Source organism: Coregonus clupeaformis, chromosome 7 (genome assembly GCF_020615455.1).
Source record: "Coregonus clupeaformis isolate EN_2021a chromosome 7, ASM2061545v1, whole genome shotgun sequence".
NCBI classification, from domain to species: Eukaryota; Metazoa; Chordata; class Actinopteri; order Salmoniformes; family Salmonidae; genus Coregonus; species Coregonus clupeaformis.
The window spans coordinates 13,426,273-13,434,875 of NC_059198.1; the positions used below are offsets into that span (position 1 = coordinate 13,426,273).

The 8,603-nt window shown below is 39.2% G+C and overlaps 1 protein-coding gene across 3 annotated transcripts in view; it reads right to left on the reverse strand.

Moving 5' to 3' along the window:
- The window catches only part of LOC121569938 (RNA-binding Raly-like protein), a 191,305-nt gene extending 187,212 nt beyond the window's left edge, over nt 1-4,093 (reverse strand). For 2 of the 3 annotated variants that reach the window (XM_041881289.2, XM_045221173.1), the window contains exon 1: nt 3,162-4,093. The gene's annotated coding sequence lies outside the window, so the exon portion shown is untranslated. The remainder of the gene's footprint in view (nt 1-3,161) is intronic. The other variant, XM_045221174.1, reaches the window with a different exon arrangement.
- Between the last annotated feature and the right edge of the window lie 4,510 nt (nt 4,094-8,603).

Below are 8,603 nucleotides of genomic sequence, written 5' to 3' on the forward strand. Positions count from 1 at the left end.
GTGGAGAATTATAACTCAAATGGTTCCACATAATTGGCACTGAAAAATCGTTCAGTCCGGTCCAATTCTTCAGATACAGGTTTAATTGTCTAGAATATGATTACTAAGTGAGATATCCTTTCACTTACCAAATTAACAGCTCAGAAAAGGGGACCTCGAGGTACATAACGGTTATAAAAGCGGAATGGGTCGTGCCAAAGGTAAGCTGTTTATCTCTTCAAAAGGAGAATGGAGTGAAGAAGAGGAACGCCTCATTGAGAGAAAAATAGATTTTTTTCCTCATTTATAATCCAGCCACTCATTAAGATATGAGTGGAGGGCAAAATATTGGAGTTTGTTTTCATAATAAGGAATTATTTATTTATGGGAGATTGCCATACATAGAAAATAGAGGCAGAGCCAATACAAGGTAAAAAAGAGGGGCTCAGAATGAACAATAAGAAATTAAAATAAATTAACATTATATTTGTCACATGCACCGAATACAACTTTACCGTGAAATGCTTACTCATGACCCCTTTCCCAACAATGCAGAGTTAAAAAGTAACAAAAGATTAGCAAAAAATAAGAAGAAAGGAAATAGTAACACAATAAAATAACAATAACGAGACTATATACAAAGAGTATATCGGTACCGAGTCAATGTGCAGGGGTACGAGGTAGTTGAGGTAATTGAGGTAATATGTACATGTAGGTATGCGTAAAAGTGACTAGGCAATCAGTATAGATAATAAACAGAGTAGCAACAGCGCATGGGAAGAATGTGAAAGTGTGTCTATGTGTGAGTGTGTGTGTGGTGTCAATATGCATGTGTGTGTGTGTGTTTTGTGTGTGAGCGTATATATTGTGTGAGTGTGTGTGTGTGTGTTGGAATGTCAGTGTAGTATGTGTGAGAGTGTGGGTGGAGTCTAGTGAGTGTGCATAGAGCCGGTGCAAGAATGTCACTGCAAAGAAAAAGGGGGTCAATGCAAAAAGTCTGGGTAGCCATTTGATTAACTGTTCAGCAGTCTTATGGCTTGGGGGTAGAAGCTGTTCAGGAGCCTTTTAATCCCAGACTTGGCGTTCTGGCACCGCTTGCCGTGCGGAAGCAGAGAGAACAGTCTATGACTTGGGAGGCTGGTGTCTTTGACAACAGGAATGACAGAACAATCAGTGCGTCCCAAATGGCACCCTATCCCCTATATAGTGCACTATATAGGGCCCTATGTGCCTTGGTCAAAAGTAGTGCACACTTGATAAGGAATAGGGTGCCATTTAGGATGCGTCCACTCACTAATATCAAGCTCTAAAGCCCAAGGAGATGAAGCAACGAACATTCAACAATCAAAATGAAGATCTACTGAATAATTGATAACTTTGAAGGCCTTCATATACCAGAGGCTAAACTCACAGGCCCTGCTTTCCCACCAAAATAATGTGATTTCATGACTTATTTAATTTGATTCTCTTCACCATGATGTGTAACTGGGAACTCAGGTAACAGAAGTGAAAATAGCTTCCTATACCCTATGCATGCCACCATCCTTGAAGCCCTAAATTCCTTTTCATGGACTCAGAGATTGGTTACTTGTGGCCAATCCTCTAAGAGATCAGACCGTTCTGTTGAAAGACTCTTTGATTCCTGTCCCACACACCCTGTAGCTTTGATGACATGGGGATCTGAGGAAGGAGCATTTTCATGGATACAGAATATACTGACAGAGTTAGAAGCCTTAACCTTTTCAATGGCTCCATGGGGTAAAACGACAACAATATTCTGAATACACCCCCAAAAAATGCTGGGTTAAAAACAAATCAATTTGGGTTATTTGGTAACCCAGCACTGTATAAATATTGGACACAACACACACTGGATTATTTTGACCCAGCCAGTTGGGTTGTGTGCAGTGTCCCTGAACAGTACACCAACATTGCATCAACAGTACACACAAACAAACACACACACACACACACACACACACACAATCATGGACAAGGCACGCAAGTATGTCAACCGGCCTTTCCTGTCAGAGGTATTATTCATGATGAGAGCCAAGATATCTTCACACATGAGCTATCATATTTTTCAGTTTTCATTTATGGCGAGGCTGTGCGAGGCTGGCTGGGTCCAGATAACAGGGGAGCTGCTTAGAGGGCAGACACATCACTGCAGGAAGTAATGCAGCCTCATCATAACACCCAGCAGGAGACGTGTCAGAGTTTTTTTATCAATATGGCAGAAATACCTTTCAACACCTACAGAGGATACATACATCTTATTGATAGATTATGATACCTATACAGCATTTTGGACTTGGCTGTTATTATGTACACAGTAACCTATAGCTACCATTACTACAACTATGCCAAAGCATAATCTAATTTAGACCAAATCACAATAACCACAGAGCAACACCTCTCCACAGTGTACCTACACTATTGCAATCATAAGAAAGAGATTGACTACAAGTGTGAACCACACAAACTAACCCTGACTGGCGAGGGGAGGGGGTGAAGGGAATAAGGACCATCCCTAATAGCCTTTAAAAGCTGTATCGAAATGGATTGCCCTCAACAGAAAGACCATGCACGGACGTATTGTTTAAGTACCATTAGTCCACAGGGTAGCCTATGCGTGTGCAATGTATTGCCAATTATTTTCTCACTAATTTCTTCATCTAATCCACAATTATGCACTCTGAAGGAAATGTGGATGTAATTGGCTCGAGCGCCGGTTTATTTCCCGCGGAGCTAAACTGTATAGGTGCAACAGCCTGGATAGCCTATAGGCTACGGTATGTAATATGATGCATTTTTAATAAAGTGAGCAATAGACTTTGGATCTGCTGTACTTATTATAGGGACCATGGTAGAATTTCAGAGAACCGTACTTACATTCTTACATCAGAAGTGTTATCCTTTACCATCTTCATGCAGCGACTTGGTGATTGTTGATCAGAGAGAAATTCATTCTACTGTACCAACCTGCATGTGTTTTGTATTAGTTTTCATGTAGTATTATTGTGCAAAACCTTCAGACAACCTTCAAATGCATCAGGCCTATACTGTAATATTCCCTCACGAAATAATACATCAGCCACAGGTGCATATTTCTGTACCACCTTGCTTTTTATTGCAAATACACAGGCACTAAAGGTATGACTAATCCACTCATTATATACCTGCAAACGGAGAATGTCTGTTCATCCTCGTTGAAACAGAAAACAAAAACGCATTGACCCAAGAATCAAAACACTCCTCTTCCACTCAGCACCATCTATGAAAAATGATACTTCCAAAAATACTTGACACTGATATCTGCAAAAGTATAATGAATCGAAAAAATGAAAGAAACAAAAATAAACAAACCTGTGATCAGTGAGCTGCAAGAAAAGTTTCAAGTTAAAACGTCATCAGGTTTAAAAATGACTCCTTTAAAGAAAAGAGGACCAAAATAAAAGCAAAGGCTTGGTCAGTGAGCACCGAGACACCAAAATCACAAAACTCGTATAAACAACACTGCAAAATACAAAGCAAAGCATAGCAACAGCAAAAGTCGACAGAAACAAAAATAAAAATGTTTGAAAACCACCAGTAAAACCACATTAGAAAAATATTAGACTGACAACCCGCTTTGTTGAAAAACCAGTTTCATGATTTCACAAGACTGCAAGCACGAATCTCCAGTGCCCGATGCAAACCGTTACCAATCTCGGTACACATGATTCAGAATCACTGCATGCTAAAAACTTGAAGCCTGGATGGAAAAACGCTAAAAACCACCACTTCAAATATCATCTTAAACACCAGCAAAAGGAGGAAAAATAAAAAGAGTAATTAAAAAGACAAAAAATGCTTAGAAAAAGCCATTGGAAATGTACTCACCGAGCGGGAGTAAAATGTTGCAATAAAAATGTGATATGGCACAAAATACAGTATGGCGGTGCAAGCCCGAAATGATGTGCTTTTCTCTAGATCTCAGCCTCCGGTTCTGTCATGTGACTCAGAATCAGCCCGACTTCCAGCAATGAGCGACTAGCGTAGAACAGCTGAAGCCGAATACTCTCCGAACGGCTCGCCGCTCTCCAAAAGTAAAAGAGGTAGTCCTTATCATTCTGCAGTTATGACTGAGCTGGTTGTGTTTTTCTTCTAGATTTTTTTTTCTTTTTAAAGATGCAGCGCTCACTCGATGTCAGAGCCTACGTAACATCAAGGCTGTTCTTCCTTCACTACCTAGCAGTCATTTGGACGTGATTGTTGCTGTATCCCAGCGATTTGTATTGCCAATTAGGCCTACTGTATGATATAGGCTATTTTCGTTTGGTACAAGCCATGCTTGGTACAAGCCACTCTGGCTTTAGAGTTTGCACAGGTAAAGTAGCATACAGCAATGCTAATCAGACTAAGCATGCACTGAATGTAGACAGTAGACTTCAGCACCATGGACAGCGGTTTCGCATTTTAGGACCAGTAACTGAAAATACAAGATGCGCTGTCCATACACTGAAGGCTACTGTTAACATTACTCCCTTCAGTGCATGCTTGCTTAGCATTGTGCTGCACTGTAGCTGTGCACTCTAAATCAGTGTGGCCAATGAAAGCTGTTCGACCATGACTATGGTGAGGAAAATCTCATTCACCCATTAGCGCATTTTGATTTATGTTTTCTTGTCACATACCTCTCTAAAGGCTACAGTGTAAAGCATGTTATTTTGATATTCATGATTTAACATCTAACAACACACTGCTATCCCCAGGGTGGAATTTGACAGCATTCACAGAAAACTATTGTATACCTGCAACAGTCCATCAGATTCAGAACCAGCGTATTTACCTAAATACACTACAGGGACATTTAATGGGACATCTACTGAAACATCTACTACTCTGAGACGTTTGATAAATATGACCCCTGATCTTTTCTACATTTCCCTGAGTCCAGTAACCAACATGGAAACCATGTTTTTCATTTTTGCATGTTAAGATAATACAATAGGTTATGACTTACGCATGACTGCATATTTCTTTTTATTTGCAGCCAATCTTTTTTCTTATTACAAAGCAGTGTGATATTACGATTGCTATTTACATGTGACAGTGCTACAGAGATTTTACATCAACTTTGACATGATTTTATATACAGTACCAGTCAAATGTTTGGACACACCTACTCATACAAGGGTTTTTCTTTATTTTTACTATTTTCTACATTGTATAATAGTAGTGAAGACATCAAAACTATGAAATAACACATATGGAATCATGTAGTAACCAAAAAAGTGTTAAACAAATCAAAATATATGTTATATTAGATTCTTCAAAGTTGCCACCCTTTGCCTTGATGACAGCTTTGCACACTCTTGGCATTCTCTCAACCAGCTTCATGAGGTAGTCACCTAAATGCATTTCAATTAACAGGAGTGCCTTGTTAAAAGGTAATTTGTGGAATTTCTTTCCTTCTTAATGCATTTGAGCCAATCAGTTGTGTTGTGACAAGGTATGGGTGGTATAGAGAAGATAGCCCTATTTGGTAAAAGACCATGTCCATATTATGTCAAGAACAGCTCAAATAAGCAAAGAGAAACGACAGTCCATCATTACTTTATGACATGAAGGTCAGTCAATACAGAACATTTCAAGAACTTTGAAAGTTTCTTCAAGTGCCGTTGCAAAAACCATCAAGAGCTATGATGAAACTGGCTCTCATGAGGACCACCACAGGAAAGGAAGACCCAGAGTTACCTCTGCTGCAGAGGATAAGTTCATTAGAATTAACTCCACCTCAGATTGCAGCCCAAATAAATGCTTCACAGAGTTCAAGTAACAGACACATCTCAACATCAACTGTTCAGAGGAGACTGTGTGAATCAGGCCTTCATGGTCGAATTGCTGCAAAGAAACCACAACTAAAGGACACCAATAAGAAGAAGAGACTTGCTTGGGCCAAGAAACACGAGCAATGGACATTAAACCAGTGGAGTGCAAATTTGAGATTTTTGGTTCCAACCGCCGTGTCTTTGTGAGATGCAGAGAAGGTGAATGGATGATCTCCGCATGTGTGGTTCCCACTGTGAAGCATGGAGGAGGAGGTGTGATGGTGTGGGGGTGCTTTGCTGGTGACACTGTCAGTGATATATTTAGAATTCAAGGCACACTTAACCAGCATGTCTACCACAGCATTCTGCAGTGATACGCCATCCCATCTGGTTTGCGCTGGGACTATCATTTGTTTTTCAACAGGACAATTACCCAACACACCTCCAGGCTGTGTAAGGGCTATTTGACCAAGAAGGAGAGTGATGGAGTGCTGCATCAGATGACCTGGCCTCCACAATCCCCCAACCTCAACCCAATTGAGATGGTTTGGGATGAGTGGGACCGCAGAGTGAAGGAAAAGCAGCCAACAAGTGCTCAGCATATGTGGGAACTCCTTCAAGACTGTTGGAAAAGCATTCCAGGTGAAGCTGGTTGAGAGAATGCCATGAGTGTGCAAAGCTGTCATCAAGGCAAAGGGTGGCTATTTGAAGAATCTGAAATATAAGATATATTTTGATTTGTTTAACACTTTTTTGGTTACTACATGATTCCATATGTGTTATTTCATAGTTTTGATGTCTTACATTTACATTTTAGTCATTTAGCAGACGCTCTTATCCAGAGCGACTTACAGGAGCAATTAGGGTTAAGTGCCTTGCTCAAGGGCACATCGACAGATTTTTTCACCTAGTCGGCTCGGGGATTAGAACCAGCGACCTTTCGGTTACTGGCACAACGCTCTTAAACACTAAGCTACATTTTCTACAATGTAGAAAATAGTAAAAATAAAGAAAAACCCTTGAATGAGTAGGTGTGTCCAAACTTTTGACTGGTACTGTACATCATAATAAACAGAATACAAAGCATCATGTTTACAATGACAGGCCATTTTTATTCGGAGGTGGTGGCGCCCATTCTTTATCACCTGCTGCCGCATCATACAAAGAGCCCCAAGGTTAAAGGAATGCCCTTTATGAATATCTGAATAAGATATATCAGTCACGGCTTTTATCATCGTGTCACAGCGATATTGAAAGCTTTCTCTATCCACTCTAATGTGTATTCCAATATTAGCCAGCCCCATTATCTAAACCTGGACCCCTTGGTGTTATGAATAACAACTGACTTAGTTCGGCTCGATAATGTCAATGATCAAAAACAAGTAAAAATGTAACAATTTGACCCAAGACCAGATTAATTTGAGTTAAGAGAATACAGTAAATATAGTCAGAAATACAGTACATTTGTCACATCCTTTGACCATAACAATAGCCTCGCTATTGTTATTTTAAATTATTTGTTACTTTTATTTCGTATTATTTTGGTTAGGATTTTTTTGTGTTATTCATTTTGGTATTCTTTCTTAAAACTGCATTGTTGGTTAAGGTCTTGTAAGTAAGCATTTCACTGTAAGGTAGACACCTGTTGTATTCGGCGCGTTTGACAAATAACATTTGATTTGATAAAGAAGCCACAGAGACAGCCAGGGTCTAAGTTCAATCATACCAACTTGTGGGCGTCTCAACACTCAACATCCTCATCCTCCAAGGGAAACATGAATCAATAAATGTGTGTGCATTAATTATAGGCTGATACATTGCTCTCAGTCTATGTGCACATCTACTCAATATAAAATATTATGTTTTACCGAATGCTTTAACCTCTTTTCAAATTGTTGTAATGTATGGAGCTTCATACTGAACAGCAGACAACATAAAAATGATAATTGAAATTAAAAATAGAAGAGTAAAATGCAGGGAGATTACTCTTATCTTCTATAAAAGAGGTACTGTATTATGGAATTCTACCTTCAAATCCCTTGACTAAATGTCTAAATTATCTCTCATAATTTTCAGCAGAGGCCTGCTTGATTTGACTTTCGTTTGATGTTTTATGATTGTCTGTCATCATTGTTAAGGAAATAAATGTTACCTCTTTGACTTTCTTTTAAGCTCGATTGAGATTTCTCTGTGATGTCTCCCGACAGAGATGAAAATATAAAAGTCTGTGGATATCACCTGAGGCATTTAAAACATGCGGTTTGAGATGCCAGAAAATATAACTTTCCCTACCCCACTTAATAATTGCCTTTTTTCGCTTAGAGCAAAACCTGGACATTTTTATTTGTATGGCCTCTCCTATACAGGTGTAAATGTTTTGGAAATTAAGTTAGCTTGATTGCTATGTTAATCATTAATGTCTTAGCTTCATAATGCATTGTACAATGTTTTAATCAAATACACACAAGAGCTAAATAAACAAATGCACACCATGGGAATAATTTTGGGAACTTTTAATTGAAAGTCTAATCCATGTTCTAAAATGGCAAAAGACCCAAAAGAGACCATTGATTAAGGTTTGACTATTTATGGCATTTGAGGTTTATTGCTGGGAATGAGATTGAATTGCTCAGATTTAGACAAGGGAGACTGATTCCTTACATGGCCACAGCCCAGTCAGGGCTTTGCCAACAGAGTCCAAGCTCCCGCTGCGTTGATTAATACACAATATGGACTGAATTAATTCCCTCCACTGTCACAACGATGGATTTAGCATTTTCTAAATGATCGTTTTGTTATGGACTCCTA